Source organism: Typopeltis vanoorti, chromosome 16 (assembly GCF_054136105.1).
Source record: "Typopeltis vanoorti isolate ZY-2024b chromosome 16, IOZ_Tvanoo_1.0, whole genome shotgun sequence".
Lineage (NCBI taxonomy): Eukaryota > Metazoa > Arthropoda > Arachnida > Uropygi > Thelyphonidae > Typopeltis > Typopeltis vanoorti.
The window spans coordinates 108,258,059-108,279,096 of record NC_143564.1 but is presented as its reverse complement, the minus strand read 5'-3'; the positions used below and the strand labels follow the sequence as shown (position 1 = coordinate 108,279,096).

General features: G+C 34.6%; 1 protein-coding gene across 5 annotated transcripts in view; it reads right to left on the bottom strand.

Moving 5' to 3' along the window:
- The window catches only part of LOC150098253 (transcriptional repressor p66-beta-like), a 98,742-nt gene extending 78,332 nt beyond the window's left edge, over positions 1-20,410 (bottom strand). The window contains exon 1 of one of the 5 annotated variants that reach the window (XM_090406167.1): positions 20,380-20,410. The gene's annotated coding sequence lies outside the window, so the exon portion shown is untranslated. The other 4 variants (XM_090406163.1, XM_090406166.1, XM_090406164.1 and 1 more) reach the window with 4 other exon arrangements.
- Between the last annotated feature and the right edge of the window lie 628 nt (positions 20,411-21,038).

The following is a 21,038-nucleotide window of genomic DNA, read 5'->3' as shown; positions in this document are numbered from 1 at the left end:
CTGATGTGGAAATAATACTGACATGGGATCAAAGTAGGCAAAGGTCAATAATAAAGATACACTGAATATTTGGTTTTGCTTCGGTATTAGTCAGTTGAAGCAGAAAAATTCCTGTTACATGAGTCATGACAAATGCAACCAACAGGGAAAAGCATCCCCTTATTTTCACAACTACATACAAAAGCTTGTGATTTGCAATTGGTACATTCTTTAGTGTTTTTATTTTAGTCTATATTATGCAGTCTTAAAAGTTGTTCATATTATAAAGTATTAAAATTTGTCTTAAAATATTGAAAAATAGTACAGTTTTGACCATGAATAATAAAAAAGCAACATTTGGAAGTTTTATGATTTATGTGCAGATTCAAAATTTAAGAAATGTAAAATATGTAAACAACAAAATATCTCTGTGATACAGAAAAAAATGAAGTACATATCGCTTATTAACCTCCCTACCGGCTGAGGTGGATGAAATAATGAGACCAAATTGCACTTCTTATCCATGATATTCAATGGGTGTAACAGAATTGTATCCAGATTTACCTGGATGTCTATAGACGTCATGGCCGGCTGGGGTGTTAATCATGCAAAATCACAGACATAGTAATGAATTTGTAAAACAAAGCAATGAAACTGAAATATCAAATGACAAAATCTAAAAAAAAAAAAAAAAAGATATAGGTGACAAATAATTGCTATGACTGTGTTGGATAACAGGCCATATTCAATTGGTCAAAAGAGATGGTAGTTATGTATAGTAGTAGAGTGCCCTGCAGCAACTCCTTGGAGGTGTTATGTATAATAATAATAATTTTCAAGGATAATGAATAAACTTATTCCAGAAAACAATTTATCAGAGAAAATTTATTTCAGCATCAGCTACCAGCATATTTGTAAATTTTTTCAGAAGCTAGAAATATTTATGAGGAAACCAGATGTAGACAACTTCTGAAAAATGTCTTTTCTTAGATCATAATTCACCTGAAATTCATTTTGATTATGAAATCCATAATTATTCTTCATATTTCACAATTTAAAATAAAAGTTACATTAATATTTTTTGTTTTGTTACTTCAGGAAATTAATGCAATATATATACAAATAAGGGAGATTTCATAGCTGAATTAAAAATGGAAAGTTAAAAACTTTTGAAAATTTACCAGAGTACTGTTTAACCACAGATGAGAAAACCCTTGACACTTCTGCACATGGCATTTTATTTTAAGCTTTTATTGAGCTTAAAATGAGCTTTTATTTTAAGAACATTCTAGTTTTAAAGTGGTAACTATGTTGTTTGTATAACAATTGGAAAATTTTACATATAAAGCATGTGATTAATTTTGCATGTTGGTGAAGAAGTCATACATCCCTTATTCTTTTCTTCCCTTCAACATGAAATGACTCTTCTTGGCACTCTGCCAGCAATGGTTCTCTCAAATGTGGGCAGATAGTATTTACAAGAACATATCCTTTGGAAATTACTTTGGCTAGCAGTATTTAAACATGAGCTCAATCCAGAAGCCCGAATACAGGTAACCCTCGTATAACACAGATGTTAGATTCCACAGAAATGGCGCATTATGCGAGACTCAGATCACATAGAAAAAGTAGGGTTATGTTCCGAAATTGTTTTTTTTTTAAATTTATAAACAACAATGACATATCCAACAAAAAAATATTTTTATTTAATTCAGATAATTCATGTAAGTTAAGAAAACATAAACTATGAAACAAATGCATAGTATAAAATTATAAAAATTACAAATTGTATGTAAACTTCATGCACATAATGCATAAATGTTTTAGGCAAAATAAAACAAAGTGCATATTTTAATTGTCATCATTGTCTTCAAAACTAACATTTCGTAGATGTTCTTTATTTATGAGTGGCCAGACGTCGTCATCACATGAAATCTCTTGGACAACATTTGTATAATTCTCATTGCATACTTCGGTGGTTTAATTATCATGAAGTCAGTAATAAGACCTTGCTTACCACTATGCTGCAATTTTTTATTAAGTTCATAATATGGAGCTAAACAAATATTCAATTCTCTCATGAATTTTCTGGAGCGTTCCATTCAGGAATCATTATCCACAAATAACTTCCTAACTTTCTTACCAAGTTCTTGAACGGATTCATCACAATCAGAATCTTCGGCAGAACTTTCCCCACTATTTGGTTCGACGTCATCTATTAATTGTACCATTTCCTCCAAATTTAAATCGATTTCTCTGTCAATTAGTTCACTAATTTTGTTTTCAACCATATCGCAAAAGCCCTCTGAGTGGCCATTACTATAAAAATTAATTTTTTTACATAAAACAGCATTACATATTAATTATATATATAACTCACCAGAAAATAAAATGCTCAGCTTGAAATTAACATACTATGATTTTTAATGCCCTCCCCCAGCAAAAAACGAAGACAATTTTCAACCATAAACACTTTATATGGTAAACAATTGAACGTACATGCGTGCTAAAGGATATTTCCCTAATATAAATTCTTTAATTATAACTACATGCGCAATATGGGCAGACACAAATATAACGAAGATAAAATTTGATTTTTAAGTCGCACGGTGAAAAATATATGAAAACATAAAGGGTTACTACAATTTGTAGACCGCGTTATATCAAAACCACGTTGTACAAGTACCGCATTATATGAGAGTTACCTGTATTTGACTTTTATTAGTGCATTAATTAAGTTTCATTTGCTCTGTAGCTATTGATTTTCAAAGACCTAGCTTTGAATTTTTGTATATAATTATAATTGGGTATAATTATGTTAAAGATTGTAGAAAGTATTTTTAACTTGGGTACAATTATGTTAAAGATACCAAGCAATTTTAAACCTGGTTTTACTCCATTTTTTCCCAAGTGAGCAAACTGACAAAATGCTCACTTGGGAAAAAATGGAGTAAAACTCCATTTTTTCAGTAATGCAGAGTAAGCTCTGCATTACTAAATCTTGGTATTTCTAGCCTGGCTCCCACTGATGAGACCTCAATAAAGGTCAAAACCAGTCTGGGTAGCGGCCCCTTGCCTTTAATACAAAACATCATACATCCCCTTCTTGGAGATGTGTTTTGGCATTAAGGGTAAATATTAAGATTAGTGATCAGATCTTGCTCCACCTTTACCACGAGTTGCCTTGGTCTTGCACTACCTGTGGGATCAGCTAGTCTTGCATCAATTGCAGGCGCAAACTTGACATTTTGTTGGTTTGCTCACTTGGGAAAAAATGGAGTAAAACCAGGTTTAAAATTGCTTGGTATCTTTAACATAATAAGATATTAAAATATTGAGATGAAAGGCTTAAATTTTTTCCTAAAACGTATATTTAAATATTGGATATTATAAATTCATCCATTTATAGAGAAATAAAGAAAAAAAAACAAGCTCAAGGTTCTTTCTATATTTCTAAGTTTAGAAATATAAACTGTTCACTTAAAAAAAAAAAACTCTCTAATACAGGATTGCCTCTTATTATTATTATTGTTATTATCTGAGACCTCCAAGGAGTCAAGGACTCATTGAGAGAGGCTATAAATCACCCAAACCAGTTATTATACCTTCCCTTAAATTCATTCACACTAGATGCACTCACTACTCCTAAGGGCAAATTATTTCACACACACACTCACTGCTCTATGGAAGAAAAACCTAGCTCTTACCCCTTTCTTGACTGCAAATAAATTTAACTTCCATGGATGTTCCCGTGTTCTCTCCCTACCTTCTATGTAATTAAAAATTTTATCAGTTGATATCCTATAGCACCCATTCAAAAGTTTATAGACCTCTATCATATCACTCCTCTTTCTCCTGTTAACAAGAGTCTGCAATCCACATACTCGCAATCTGTCCTCATAATCTAAATCCCATAATCCAGATATAATCTTTGTAACTCTTCTTTGCACCCTTTTCACAGCTTCTTTATCTGAAACCCAGGAGACTAAATCTGCACACAATAATCCAGGTGTGGTCTTATCAAAGCTTTATAAAGAGGCAAAATAACTTCCTTATCCTTACATGTCAAGGTTCGCTTCAACATCGCAATTATCCTCTGAGTTGTATTTGCAACTTTTGCTATGTGACCTTTGAACTTTGAATTCCTATCCACCAATATGCCAAGATCCCTTGCCTCTTCAGTTTCTTGTAACTAAGTTATACCATTGGAACTCTAATCATGCCAAAATGCATAAATTTACACTTACTAACATCAAATTGACAGCCTTCGTATGCCCAAATTTCCAGTCCCTTCAAATCATTTTGTAATTGCTAAATATCAATAGCATCCCTGATTGCCCTGCCTATATTCGCATCATCGGCAAACTGATGCACATCTGATGTTAGATCCTTCCTGATGTCATTAATGTAAAGATTAAACAATAATGGCCCAAGGACTGAACCCTGAGGTACCTTCCCTTATATTCACACTAGATGCACACACCACTGGTCACCTTAAATCTGGCAGAGTCACACCCACTGGAGAATATGGGATTGGAATATAAACTCTTGGCTTGGATCAGAGGATGGTTGACAGACAGATATCAACCATCCTCTGATCCAAGCCAAGAGTTTATATTCCAATCCCATATTCTCCAGTTTATGCAACAGCCTTTCGTGTGATATCCTATCAAATGCCTTAGAAAAATCCAACATTATCATAGTGTATCCATTCCGTTTATTCAACTCAGTAAACCAATGCTGTTCCTTGCAGAGAATAGCATGTTTGTCTATTCTGTATGCGAGTTCTTACCACCTTCTCTAAAATCTTCACTATCACACCAGAGATACTGATAGGTCGGTAGTTAGACACACCAGTTTTTGCACCACCCTTGTGCAATGAAACTATCATACATTCCTTCTATACTTGTGGTATCATTCCTGAGCTGAGACTCAACATTACAGTTATACAAGCATGTGAAAGGTGTAGCCAATTCGGCTGAACATTCCTTTAGCAAATGGGGTGATATTCCATCTGTTCCCTATAAATAAATTCTTATCCAGGTTATGCAACAGCTCTTCAACTTCATTTTCATGAACCTCTAACTCTTCATCTCGTGTAGCAGTATATAGAATATGATGCGCCCAAGTTAGTACAACTGTGTCTGGGTGAAATGGCGGCAAGAAGGAAACTGATGGAGTTTGAAACAGACATTGCAATAGGATGCCATGTTGCAGGCCTATCTGTTCGGTAAAGTATTGACAAATACGACCATAACAGGTCAACAATCAGTGATCATACCGAGATGGAAGTGCAGAAGTCAACTACAAGTGTTACCTTCGGTTGTCACGTCGAACCCACAGTCATGTTCGGTGAGTGCACGTACCGAACATGACTAGGGTGATATGAAGGATAATATGTATAAACCACCATTCATCAACCAACATGCTGAATGCACAGTTCCATGCATCAACTGGAACACATATCTGCACAAAAACATTCATAACTAAGGATAACAACATGGATTTCCATGGTAGGACTGCAATATGTAAGCCAAATCAACATACAGTGTCGTCTTTAGTGGTGCAAAGAGCATGTACAATGGGACATTGAAGCTTAAAAAGCTATGTTATGGAATGATGAATCACGCTACACCTTCTACCAAGCAGATGGACAGGTATGGCGGATGCCCTGTGAATGTCTCTTACCAAAGTGCATAATCCGAAACATGAAATTCTGAGGTGGCGGTGTGATGGAACGATCCTGTTTTTCCTGGTTTGGTCTAGGACCTCTGTCGTGCTATGAATGTTGAATTCCGAGAGATGTCTGAATATTTTGGATAATGCAATGTTTCTTACTTTGTGAAGTTCCTACAAGACTGATCATTGTCTTTTTCACCAAGACAATACACCGTGTCATAAGGCTGCTGCAACTGCATGGTTTGTGGATATGAATATCACCACACTTGACTGGCTTCCATAGAGCCCTCATCTCAACCCTACTGAACATATCTGTGGAATGAACTGGAGCATCGGGTGAACGTCAAGGAACATCTGCCCAACAACAGTCCAAGAACTCATTGACTACAGGAAAATTGGTCCAAACCAATTGATTGATATTGTAAGCTTGTGAAAGTATGTCCTATAGGATTGCTGCAGTCATTGCAAGAAAGGAAGTCTTACATCTTATTAAGGTGGGCACCATGGCTGGTTGTTCCTCATACTATGATGTCTGTTGACTTCTTTCTAAGCAGTGTCTATATGTATAAATACAAACACACACACTAGCCTGTTCAGAGGGTCAAATTCTGGATGAGTGGAGCAGAGCTCTTATAGTACCCATCTATAAAAATGGAAATAAAACTAAATGTGAGAATTACAGAGGTATTTCCCTACTGAGTGTTTCTGGCAAGACTTATGCAAGCATGCTTGAGAAACAGCTAAGAAAAATTGTGAAAAGGAAGCTTGGTGAAGAACAAGCTAGATGCAGGCCAAACAGGGGTTGTCAAGATGAGATTTTTGCTTTAAGACAAATAGCTCATAAATCTTGGGAATATAACAGGGGATTTGTATTTGTTTTGTTGATCTACAAAAGGCATATGAAAAAGTGCAAAGAGTAAATCTCTTCAAAATGTTACAGCTATATGGTGTGAATGGGACATTATATCAAGTCTCTATTTGCAGTTAAAATTGAAGGAGGTACAGAAGATGGTTTGAAGTAAAATCAGGTGTGTGACAAGGGTGCACATATCTCCACTATTATTCATTATCTACATGGACCACCTTATGAAAGAAAGTGGTATTAAATCTGATATCAAAATTGGCAATGTTAATCTTAGTGTTTTACTTTATGCAGATGATGTTATACTTCTGAATAAATCCAGCACAAGTCTGGAAGATTTCTGATCTAAATGAATAACTGTTGTCATAAATTTGGTAGATTATCAGCAATAAAAAGACAAAAACAATGAAAATAGGCAAAACACTGAAAACATCAACTTTATCTTAAATGGTGAACCTATAGAATAAGTAAAGCATTTCAGCTAAGCTCAATTTTTAGTGAAGATGGTAAATTAAATATGGAAATAAACAGAATCAGTAAAGCTGGTATGGTAGGATCAACTGAATAAATTTATATGGAATAAGAAAAAAAATTAGTCAACAATAAATTAGCTTGTATACAAGATTGTGTTCAAACCAATTTTAACTTATTGATCTGAGAGCTGAGTTAGAAAAAAAAAAAAAAAAAAACACTTAATCAACGACTGGAGACCTCTGATATGAGATTTCTGAGAAAGATTAGTGAAGTGAACAGATGATATCAATGGCAGTATAAAAATGAAGATATTAGGAAAAAACTTGATATTGTTAGCATTCAGGAATATGGTTAGTAGAGCTAATTTCAGGCAGTATGGTCACTTAAACAGAATGGGAGATGAAAAATAGAAAAACAAGTGTTCTTTGCGAAGTTGGCAGGAAAAAGACCCAGATTAAAACCTAGATGTAGATGGATTGATATTGTAAAAATGTGCCTTAAAGGACAAAAATATAAGATCTGATAATATTGGAATCTTGAAAAATAACAGATTAATTTGGAGGAAAATTGTTGATTGAAGTTAATAATGGTGTAACATTTCTACTTAGTACTATCATAATTCTCCTAGTCAGAGTTCAGTAATCGGTGTGCTCCCAAATGTAAAACAATATTATTCTAAGAACATAATTTTGCATATGTTATGAAGATTTAAGGTTTCAAGAAAACAGAGGGGAAGTCCCCCCAGGGTACATATCAGGAATTTGATTATATATATATGTGTGTGTGTATATATATATATATATATATATATATATATATATATATATATATATATAACACAAACACACACACATTAAGAATTTTTATCAGTTTATATTGAAAACCCCCCTCCCAAAAAAAAAAACCATATGTTTATAACATTTACCTCGATATGCTTCAGCTGAATATTTGGTGCTTTGACCAAATTTCAAATTGAATATTCAGTGTGTCAACAAAAACATCGTTCAGTGCATCCCTAGTCAGTAATATACTCATCACAGGTTGCATTTTTCACAGAAGAGAGAGAGGTCTTTCTATTGACATCTTCATCTTTTTCTCTTGCTAATAGAGGCAGAAACTCAGAATTTCTGAACCAGATGAATGACATACTTTGAAATTTTGTTTTTATGTGTTTGGAGAACTGTCTCCTTATTTCACAATAATTTTTGAATCTTTCATTTTCCTCTCCATTTGTGGTAACATAGACTTTTCCTACTAATTTCTAATTCACAACAGGACACCCATTTCGTATTGGTATACATAAGAATAATTGCACATATACCCAACATAGACCATAAAAATAGCCATTAACTACTTATAAATTTTCTGTCTAAATCTGGTGTTCATTAGTATGCTTATATCTGACATCTATGTAATTACAATAAGGGCAGTAAAAAAAATATTTTAGAAGTACATAGAAACTAACAGTGTATTTTTTGCAAAACCAAAGACTGGGTAACTTAGTCTACAGTGAGAAATTTTTGGTTTTGATTTTTTCAAGGAACCAACCAAAATGAAGCATCTTATCTTTGTTTGGTGTAGTAATACTAAGGAAATGATCATCACCTTATGATGAGACTGAATAAACAGGAACTACTACAATACTGATTTCAGATGCCAAATTGTCTCTAATCTGAAGGCTAAGCTATGCAATCCATGTCCTTTCCTATATATATGTGCACACAAACCATGAAAGTTTTTCACACCTATGATACAGAGATGTGAGATATAAGCATACATACATGTGGAGCTTGCATTGCCGTCTGAATGGCACTAGCATTTTGTCAATACAAACATTATTTAGAATGTAATAAACTTGGTTGAGTTATGGTGAAATATGTTGAATACCATACTGAATGCTAAGGATCTTATTTCATTCTTGTCATCAAAATGAAGGCAAAGTGAAATGATGAGATTTTTTTTTTTTCACTTCTCATGCAGAAAACAAGTTTCATAAATATCCTGAAAAAGAGTAATAGTAATAATGAGAAATAAAATAAATGGGGGTGTGAGGGGGGGGGGAGATGAACTCAAAGATTCCCAGTCAGATTTCCAGTGTTAGATGTAAGCCTAAAAATATCTTTAGTTCGATAAGATCAATATCCTTCAATGCTATTCTCCCACAGATTTCCATTTTCTACAATACTCCCAATATTTTCATTCATGTGAGTGAGAATTTTGGGAAGAATTTGTTCCATGAAAAAAAAGTTCTCGTACATTTTGAGAAGTATCAGAACCCAAAGGTGGATTTTTCCCTTTGAAGAGAGAGGAGGTATATGATACATCTTGATTGTTCTCTGAATCTTCATGACTTCTGGCCCTTCAAGACCCCCGAGTTAATTGTCACGTTCACTCAATAAAACCATAAAATATAAAATATAAATATTCAAAATGTGTGTTCATCAGTCAGGATTATCCAGTTGGTTTTTTTTTTTTTAATCAAGCCCAAACATTTTCCCTTCCTGCTTAGAGAATATAGTTATAAAAGTTAAAACTGAATTCAATGAGGCTTCCTGAACATTATCAAAGTTCAGGAATCGGTGTGCTCCCAAACATAAAACAACATGATTCTAAGAACACAATTTTGCATGTTATGAAGATTTAAAGTTTAAAGAAAACAGAAGGGAAGCTCCCCCCCCCCAAAAAAAAGCTATCTGCACATAATGTTTAAAGTGTGTATATTCAAAGTGCATGTGGTCATCTCCAACCTTAGTTAAATGTTAAATAACAGAAGATTGACAAAAATACAAAATAAACAAATAATAACTTCAATCTGAATTACAACTGCATTCGAGAAAGACATGGAAATAAGTAATAATGCACATTAAACTTGTAACGAAGAAAGCAGAAAGGAAATATGAACAGAAGCAGTGGGAACTTAAAATGGTACTTCTTTATAGACACAAAGCTGTTAATTTATTAATTACAGTTCATGTGTCATTTTTAAAAAGACACGATCTATGTAAAATCTAAAATGGTCAGGCCTCCATTATTCATACCGAGCTATAGAGATTACAACTTAAAATATAAGGTTTAAGTTGCATTCACTGCGAATAAGGTTTCACAATGAATTTTAATAAATACTCCAAATATTAAATTTCATCCAAATTGGTTTAGGCCCAAACACTAAGTCACAGGCAAACAGATTGGCGAAAAACATCACTCTTTGAACTTATTCTTTATCAGGTAGTCATAATAAAGAAATTTGACATTTCTGGTATGAAAGTATACCAATTACATTATTTTATATTCACTATTTATACATTTGTTATCTTAAAAAATCTTATAGAACGATGATGAAATAAAAAAGTACATTATATTTGTACATTATTAGTTTGTAACTGCATTATGTAATATTATTACAATTAAACTGGTATTTTGTTTGAGATATTTAAATGTCTTACACATGAAAAGCAAATACGTTTGCGAACAAAATATCATTTTCTCAAGGTTTAAGATGGTGCATTTCTTGAAACATTATATCTAATGAAAACATTTTACAATAGGTGGTACATAAGAAACAAGCGCATCGTTACCCATTTTTATTGTAAAGGTATTAATAATGGCCACATTAAACTTCTTTTTTTTTTTTTTTTTTTTAACGGCAAAGTTGGATAAAATCAACATTTCCTTCGACTGGTGTGCATTTTTATATTCAAGAGAATATTTATTTCTCTAAATGGCATCTTATTTTATTTCCGTTGTATATTTTCTAAGAATTACCTACAACCAAAGATATGGTGGGAAAATTTACCAAATATGTTTTTTTTTAATACTCTAATATTCTGTTCACGTAAATTTTAGTAGTGGAAAACATTTACCTAAATATTAAGATATTACTTTCTTTACATAACTTTCCTAGAAGAATGTATAAAAATCGGAGAATGTTTTATTGTTTATCATCTTAATCTCCATACTGACATCATACTAATGATAATTAAGAATTTATTTCAGACTTAAATTATTATGTACCATAAATTATACATAATACACAAAAGCACAATACATTAATTCGACACCACAACACCTAGTCGCTAACTGCTATGAAATACGTGCTCCGATTCGTTGCTCAAACATCACCGTAGGCACCGCCCTATGACAATCCTCGTAACCGCCATAGTAGGAAAAGTACTTCCCACAAATCGCACTGTTGGTTGAAATATCTCGCGCCACTTTTCCAAATCTGTTTTTCAAAACATCTTGGTTGTGTGACGTTAGTTATACATATACATGAGAAATATCAAAAATAGTAGCTTAGTTTATATTTTGTCTTTTCTTACCTGGTTGTAGGAACTGCAACTCAAATAAAGGTCAAAATGTCCTCTCGTTGGCTGTCCAACCCTAATGAAAGACGATAGCAGCCCGCTCAATGAAGTGATAGCTTTAAGCCTATTGACTGTCTAGTGTTGGACAAAACTGTTTAGTTGCAATAGGACAATGTTTTTTTGTTTTTTGTTTTTTAAAAAGGACCTATTTGCTGTTTTGTACTATCCTTGGATTGCATAAACATCATATGTAATCGTATAAAAGCATTTTGTTTCAGAATTTATATCCCAATTAAAAATTCTGTCACACTTCCGTTTCAACTGACGTCCGGTCCCATCACAACCAACCAAAACAATTTCTCACAACATGGCGTGCCCTCACCCTCGTCAGCTACAAATGCTTCTGTACGGGGTTTTCATGGCCTAGAGCACGGGCGGTGTAAACAAATTGTTTATTGTAAACAGTTTTACTTGCAGTTATTGGATGAAAAGAGCGATCATATGATTATTTTCAAGGTCGCGAGAAGCAGAAGAGACACAATGCAAAACGGTCTTTCCACTGTTGGCATGGCAACAGAAAACTTTTCTGTTATCTATGTTGTTGAAAACTTCGAAACGAATTATATAACCGCAGTGTTTATGCATGATGGATGAGTGTTTTGTTAGTAATACTGAAATTGTAGCACGGCAATTTTACATAAACGGAAACTAAATTAGAATTGTTAGCAAACATATTCATTAGACAGAGTCAATAAATAAATGTCAATAGATATACTCTAATTTTTGTAAACTAATTATCTTAAACATTTAAATTTATTTGAAAAACATCATTAATATTATATATTTGTTTAAAATATTAGGTAGTTAATAGCGCCATTCCATCAAATTTAAAAAGTATTGACATTCAAAACTGTGTAAACACGAAAGCAAACAAATGTATTTATTTTCAAATTATTATTATTATTATTATTATTATTATTATTATTATTATTATATGAAAGGAAATATTTCCTTAATGCAAACTTACACTCGTCCAAATTAGAAAATGCAATTTTACACAGGCATAAATATTTCATAAAAAATAAATCATAAATTTATTTTTTATATTTTATTATAAATTTATTATTTTATTAAATTATTTAATTATTATTATTTTATAAAATTTATTATTTTATTATAAAATTATATTTTTTAAATTTATTATAAATTATAAATATTTCATAAATTATAAATGAACGAGATCTCTATCTCTATGAAGTTCGAGGCGACTTCGAAAGGCTTTTATACCAATCGACTTGGCAAATATTTTTGTGAGGTAATTCATTCCTTCTATGACTAATTTGTAGAAGGTAAAACACAATTGCCTCCAGCAAGTTCAGTTCCAAAGCCCTTATAAATTCATCGCATTCTACACAAGAATCGAACTCAAGTCTGTATATATATATATATATGACGAGTTCGATTCTCCCTGAATTAAAGTTCCCTTTGATTCAAGGAGTATGCAAGGCCTTTGAACCCTATTTAGCTCTTTTGAAGACTCAGTGGGTAGTTCAAACTCCACCGGTAGCCAATCAAAACTAGTTGGCCTATACTATCACTAATTATAGGCGGCAAACGATGAAGAGACAGGCAAACGAGTATTGCTATCTCTTGGTACCTAACACTAACAGAACGTGTTACTGTCTGAAATAATATGAGTTCTGTGGTTGATTTTCTTGAGTTTATGAGATGAAAAACCAAGATTATGGGAAAAATACCTGATTATCCTAGCTAGAGAACTCTTAGAAAAAGTCTACGCAGTCTGTGAAAAGAGTTGAACAAAGTCTATCTTTGGGTGGCTTGGGTGTTTGAGGAACACTTTCACTTTTTCTGGAGTTTGGCATGAAGGAACATCCTCATTGGAAGATGAGTTCATTGTCTTTCTGTGCATATGTATATATATATATATATATATATATATATAATTAATTTTTTAACTTGGGGATACTGTATATTAGGGTTACCAAGTAATTTTATAAGCTTGGTTATTTAACTCCTAATCCCAAGTAAGCAAACAGTTAAGTTTGCACCTGAAACATAGGTCAAGTCTAAAGATGGTACAACACCAGGGAAACTCATAGTAAAGGTGGATAAAGCTCTGATAAGTATTCTTAGTATTTCCCATAATGTAAAGCACATCTCATTAGAAGATGTATACTGCAATACATTATGGGTGGGGTCACTACCCAGACCAGTTTCAACCTTTTTTGTGGTCTCCTCAGTGAGTAGCTAGACCCTAAATACCAAGGTTTTAGTAATATAGAGGTTATCAACTTTACCTATACAAGTTACTACAAGGTGTTTTATTTTTATAAGAATCTCTGGAGGAGATATAGATGTCATTAATTTTTTAACTTGGGGATATTGTATATTAGGGTTACCAAGTGATTTTATAAGCTTGGTTATTTAACTCTTGGTTATTTTACTATATATATATATATATATATATATATATATATATATATATATATATATATATATATATATATATATATATATATATATATCAAAAAAATCAGCTAACGCCTTTTTATTCCCGTATACGGGGAGTAGGCGAGGCCATTTAGCCGTATCTAACTTTTGGAGACTGAGTGGGCAGTTCAATCTCCACTGGTACCAATCAGAGATAGATGGCCCAAGGCTATCACTAATTAAGCGGTACTCAGTGAAGAGAGACGGCTCAAATGTGCCGCCATCTCGTGGTCCCTAACCCTAACACAATATATTTAATGTCTGAAATAATGTGGGTTCTACGGTCAATTTTCTTGAGTTTACAGGACGAAAAACCCGAGTTTCCGGGAGGAAAAACCTGCTTGCCCGTGCCAGAGATCGACTAACTCGGGAACCGGTCGAAAAAAGGCTTAGAAAAATTTCCTCTAGTCGCCGACTAGACTCGAAACCAAGTCTTCCTTCGTGCGGCCAAGCGCCGTGGTATGCAAACGCCACATCCACTGAGCTACACAGGCTTCCATATATATATATATATATATATATTACCAATGTGTTATTGTCTGAAATAATGTAGGTATTATGGTCGATTTTCTTGAGTTTACGGGACGAAAAATCCGAGTTTCTGGGTGGAAAAACCCGCTTCCCAGAGATCGACTAATTTGGGAACCGGTCGAAGATAGGCTTAGAAAAAGTTCCTCCAGTATATGTAATACCAAACAAATTAATCCGAATACATATTTTTTTTTAAAAAAAATTATTTCACAAGAAGATAAATAAAAAATTAAGTCCGACTTTCCCTAATAATTTATGTGCTGCTCTGCTCCTAATACATTCATTAATTTGCTTAGCATGGATTTTATTACCATAGAACATCTTTTTCTTATTTCTACATCTTAAAACTATACTTTTATAACGGATTGTATTAAGTTATCCTTGTATCACAATTTAATTTTCCAAGTCTTTTTCTAGGGCAGCCAATACCCTAATATTGGTTGTCCTCCCTATTTGGCTGTAGTAGGACAGTTTGCAACTGCAAGCGACCTGTATATTCCAGGTAGGCTATGGGAAGTAGCTGGTAGTTGGTGGAGCAGATAAAAGATCCCAATTTTTTATGTAGTTTGTAACTAGTTGTGAGATCATATTTCCTGAGGATTTTTGTTAATTTTTCGGATGTCCCTGATATTGTGGCCCAACAGGCAGGACAGCCACTAAGGACCTGCTGACCAAGCATTGGACATCTACCACATAATACTTGCCACTTTATTACATGGCAGTAAGTACAAGTACGAGAGATTATTCCTGGAATCAGCCTCAGCTCTGAAAATTTCCCAAACCTCAACAAATTTGGGTGCATGAGACTGTCCCAAATTTAGAAGCTTACATTCTAAGATGGTCAGGGCAATGGATAAGACATCCCAATTCAGTTAACTAGGAGGCACCTCTTAGGGCTGTAGGATAGGCTGGTCATATTTCCTTGAGACAAAAACGGGATGGGGGTTATGTAATATTCTGTATTCATGAAAAAGTAAGTTGATAAAAAAGTTTTATTACATAAACATATTGAGCTTACCATCATTCTTCAGTGACAGAACCATACAAAAATTTAGGTAGACGCAGAAGGGGTACTGTATTTCACCATGATCATACCATGAATATTTCTCTAATAGGTGATCTTACGCAGCAAATTTTTTGGTCTCTCAATAGCTTATCATAAAACTTCTCACACTCCATCACACAATTTTGTCTTACAACTAACATAGCCCTCATTGTCTCAAGTTCACTGTTGTGACAAAAAATATTCTCTAAACAGATACTGTACTTCACGGAAGACAAAGAATAAACTCTACAATATTACAAAAGTCTTGAAAGTCTAGTCGTTTTTCGCCCATTTCAGAAAAAATCTGTACCCGTCTATCAGATACAGGAATGTTTTCTTATTCCATGAATCCAACTGCCTCACAATTATAGATTTTATGAGGGTCCACTGATCCACAAACGATTATAGATTATGAATAATAATTTATGATTGACCAATATTAAAGTATATTTATAGTTTATATTAAAACTATTATATATGACTAAAAACGATACAAAATTGATATTTTTATTAAAACGACGGGACGGACGGAAAATATGAAAAAAAAAAAAAAAACCGGTAGTGTCCCGTTCAAAACAGTACGTATGGTCAGCCTACTCTACGAACAACTTCAATTACTTTTCTTCAGCTTCATTCACTTAGTGTGAGTGCCTGCATGCACATATTGTTTCGTGATCCCGAAAATGACAATGCAACATTATCGGAATATAGGTAGTTATTAATTAAAGTTTCTGAGCTCCATAGCGCAGTCGGCATAGAAGCTCTATGGTCGAAAAGACCTGAGTTCGATTCCCATTAGTGAGGTGAGGAACCTCTATCTGTCCTCTTTCCAGTCAATGTGAGTTAGCTGGTCTCATATGGAAGTAGAGAGTTTTTTTCTCCAGGAAATTCGGGTGTTTCGTTCCTCAGAACAAAAAACCGGCCCCGTGAACACACGCTGCTAGAGTCAGAAATACATTCCTTCCCTCAGCACCAGGGCGGATGCGGGGGGGGGGGGTAGTACTAACAAAAGTCGTTTCAAATGTAACACGCGGACCATTCATTGGAAGCCGAAAAAAGGAAGAGCAGATTAATCGCGCAGAGGAAGTTAATTAAAGTTTTTATAATTATTAATTTAGTTTATGTTGTCATTTCCTAAAAAATTAGAAGTATGTCTCAACATATAAGCTTATCTACAAAAACTATTTCATAAAATAAATATATTGTGTTAGGGAACACGAGATGGCGGCATTAGCTGCCGTATCTTCACATGATGCTATTTCTGGTTAGTGATGGCCTACTATTATTAATTATAAACAATTATCCGTGACTGGTTACCACTGCAGATAGAACTTTCACCTCATTTTCCAAACACTTTGATAAATATGGCTTAGCCTACTTCATATTGTGAAAAAAGGCGATAGGTGGATTTATTTATTTACACACACACACACACAAATATATAAATAAGAAAGAAAGTTTCCAGAGAAGACCTAAAAAACCATATTTCTATTCATAAAAGGGAACAAGGAATAAATAAAAACTATCGTCCAATATGTCTACTCTCTCACATATATATAAAATCATGAACAAATTAATACTGAACAGAATCCAAAACACTCTCGAAGACAACTCCAGTAGAGCGCAGACAGGATTCAGAAGCTTCTCCACAATAGATCGTACCAGGTCATTTCACAACTAACAGAAAAATGTAGAGAATACCGAATCCCTCAATGTTTCCTCTTTATTGATTTTTAAAAAGCATTTGATACCATAGAACACAATGCAGTCATCAGTGCCTTACTGAAAATAAATGTGGACCCTACTTGCATCCACATAATAAAAGAAATTAACAAGAATCAAATCACACAAATAACCCTATTTGATCAATCTATAAATATAAATATAAACAGAGGATCTGCCAAGGTGATGTGGTCTCCCGAAATCTATTTACCAGCACTTTGTAATACATTCTGAAAAAAATTGACCAAAACGGAGGTATAAACATAGATGGTGAAAAATTAAAAATCCTTGTTTATCAATGATCAAGTACTGATATCCCACAACCCAAAAGGCCTAGAAGAAATGGGTGAAAAAATATACACAAACAGCAGTACGATAGGCTTAGAAATGAATATAGGAAAAGCAAAATGGATCAAAACAATTACTTAAGACAAACAATAAAAATGAATGATGATTTATCTGAAGAACTTGCAAAAAGAAAGAAAGTTGCATGGCTATCATTCAACAGACTAAAAGAAACACTTACTGATCCAAATTTCGACATCTCTGCGAAGGCAAAACTATTTAATAGTGAAATTCTTCTATGACTCACATATGGATCAGAAACATGGAATATGGCAAGAAAAGAAGAGACTCAGAATAACTGAGTGTGCAATAAAACGAAGGATTTGTAACATCAGCAAAATTGAACATGTTAGAAACACGGAACTAAGAAAGACATCAGGCATAATAGATGTGGTAACTGCAGTATATGAAAGCAAGAGGAGATAGGCAAGTCACATTGCCAGACTCAGGGATAACAGATGGACATATAGAATACTCTCAACTGGCAACTAAGAAAAAAGGGAAAACCAGGAAGACCACATACAAGATGGGAAGATCCACTAGTGAAATATATGGGTATAACATGGAGGAGAGAGGCTCAACATCGAGATCGTTCGAGGCATCTTTGTGACCTGTACTCAAGGAGAAATCCTGAGTGAAGCACTGGTCCATCAAGGTAATACACACACACACACACACATATATATATATGTGTGTGTGTGTGTGTGTGTGTGTTAAAGATACCAAGCTATTTTAAAGACTTGGTTTTAATCCTTTTTCCCAATAAACAAACAAGCAGATAAGTCAAGTTTGCACCTGAAGTATTTTCAGGTCTGTGATAAAGGTGGAGTAAGCTCTGATTGCTTTCCTTAGTATCTCCCATAATGTGAAGCACATCTCCTTGTGGACATGTGTGATGCTATTCATTAAGGGAAGGGCCACTACCCAGACCGGTTTCGACCTTTACTAAGGTCTCGTCAGTGGGAGCCAGACCCTGAGATGCAAAGGCTGAAATAGTGCAGAACTCAAGGTCCAGGCTCCCAATGACGAGACTTCAATAAAGGTCGAAACCGGTCTGAATTGTGGCCCTTTCCTTAATGCATAACATCATATATGATGTTATGCATTAAGGAAAGGAGATGTGCTTTGCATTATGGAAGATACTAAGGAAAGTGACCACAGCTTACTCCACCTTTACCACGAGTGCCTTCTCTTCTTCTGCAACTTTTTCCACTCAAGTAGGGGTTGCTGTTTGTGGTGAGTCTCCTCCACAACCTCCTGGGCTGTAGCCACATCCAAATCCTCCTCCACCATCTCTTCTTTGGCCGACTGCACTTCCTCCTCCCAGCACATCCATCTCCATGACTTTTCTTCCCACATACTCTTCCTCCCTCCTCATCACATGACCAAACCATCTCAACCTTGCCTCCTGTATCTTTGCTCCTAAGTTCATAACTTTCACTGTTCCCCTTACATAGCAATTTCTCAGACGATCCTTTCTGGTCACATTGGACATCCACCTAAGCATTCTCATCTCTGCTACCTCCATCCTGCTGATGTTATTTTTCCTCAGGGCCACAGTCTCCATAGCATGTCATAGCTGGTCTCACTACTGTCCTGTAGATTTTGCCTTTTAGATTGATAGGCACACTCTTATCGCATAGCACTCCAGCCATCTCTCTCCTGTTCCTCCATCCTACTTCCTTCTCAGTCCTCACCATCCTTTTTCATTGTTGAACCTAAGTATTTAAAATCACTGACCTTCTTGATGACATTTCCTTCCAGCTCCAGATCTGTCTCCAGGAGACCGACTTGGAGCAGGAAGAAGTGCCTCAGACCCGAAAATATTTCAGGTGCAAATTTGACTTACCTGTTTGTTTGCTTACTTGGACAAAAGGATTAAAACCAAGTTTATAAAATTGCTCGGAATCTTTAATGTAAAGTATCAGCTAACGCCTTTTATTCCCTTATAGGAAGTAGGCGAGGACTTTATACCTTAAGTATTAAAAATCACTGACCTTCTTGATGACATTTCCTTCCAGCTCCAGATCTGTCTCCAGGAGACCGACTTGGAGCAGGAAGAAGTGCCTTCTGGAGACCGAGTGGGCAGTTCAATCTCCACTGGTAGCCAATCAGAGAGAGCTGGCCCATGTCTATCACTAATTATAGCAGCCACCGATGAAGAGTCTGGCAAAAAAGTGCTGCCATCTCTTGGTACCTAATCCTAACAAGATAGGTTAGTGCCTGAAATAATGTGGGCACTACGGTCGATTTTCTTGAGTTTACGGGAAAAAAAACCCGAGATTCCGGAAGGAAAAACCCGCCCCCCTGCCAGAGATCGACTAACTCGGGAATCTGTCGAAGAAAGGCTTAGAAAAAGTTTCTCCGGTCGGTGACTAGACTTAAACTTAAGTCTGACTTCGAGCGACCAAGCGCAGAGGACGCAAGCGGCACTTCCACTGAGCTACACAGGCCTAACGTATAGTATACCCAAGTGAAAAAACTTTCTACACACTGTATATATATATATATATATATATATATATATATATATATATATATATATATATATATATATATATATATATATATATATATATATGTGTATGTATGTATGTTAGTGTGTATCAAGATTAATTTAATCGGTTGTTGTACATTTTTATAAAAAATATTGAATGACTAATTGAATGAACAATCTCTAGATAGCGACAGTTGGAATCTCATTAGAGTGAGGAGTGAATCTCAAGCCGCCAAATTAAAGCCCTTAGAAAAACACAAAGTAATTTGACTTCTTTGAAACCACACCTCCATCCTGATAAAGTTGTGTTTAACAAATCAACGTATGGGCTTTCTGATGCAGAGAAAAGTATACCCAATAAAGACCTAAATTTCATTTTATTTCCTAGATCTATTACGAAAGAATTATTACTTAAGATAGAAAAACCTACCTCCTTTCTTCCTACCCAAGTGGCAAACCTACTCCGCAGTGAATCCATTTTCATTATCAATGACGCCGAACCCACTACAGACAATATATTTCTTCATCGGAACGACAGGCTCTTAAGAAGTTACAAAACAACAAAAATATAATTATTCTTCCCGCAACGCCACAGTTGTTCTTAAGACTGATGAATATCAAAATAAGATGAAATTATTACGGAGTGACACTTATGGGATCCTCAAGAGAGATCCCACTCGTGAACTCCACAACCGAACCAACAATTTACTGAAACCTACCTAGAAACATTCGGCTTTCTCTACATTCTCTCCATCCGCTTATACCACGAGTATATGGACTATCTAAAATACATAAGGCAAATACCACACTTTGATCTATCATAGAAGGAACTGACTCTCCAAGATACCTTTCCATATATCTAGCAAAATCTCTCAAATGTTTTTCCGGTAAGTCATCGTCCTTTATTAAAAACTTCGTGTTGTTAAGGAAGATGAAATCATGGCAAGCTTTGACATAGTCTCCTTATTCGCCAATGTTCCTACAGACGAAATTCTTGTTCTACTCAAGGATAAATTATCTAAAAATATCATGGCCTTACTTACTCAATTCATCAACTCAGGATACTTCAAATTTCAGGATACCATCTAT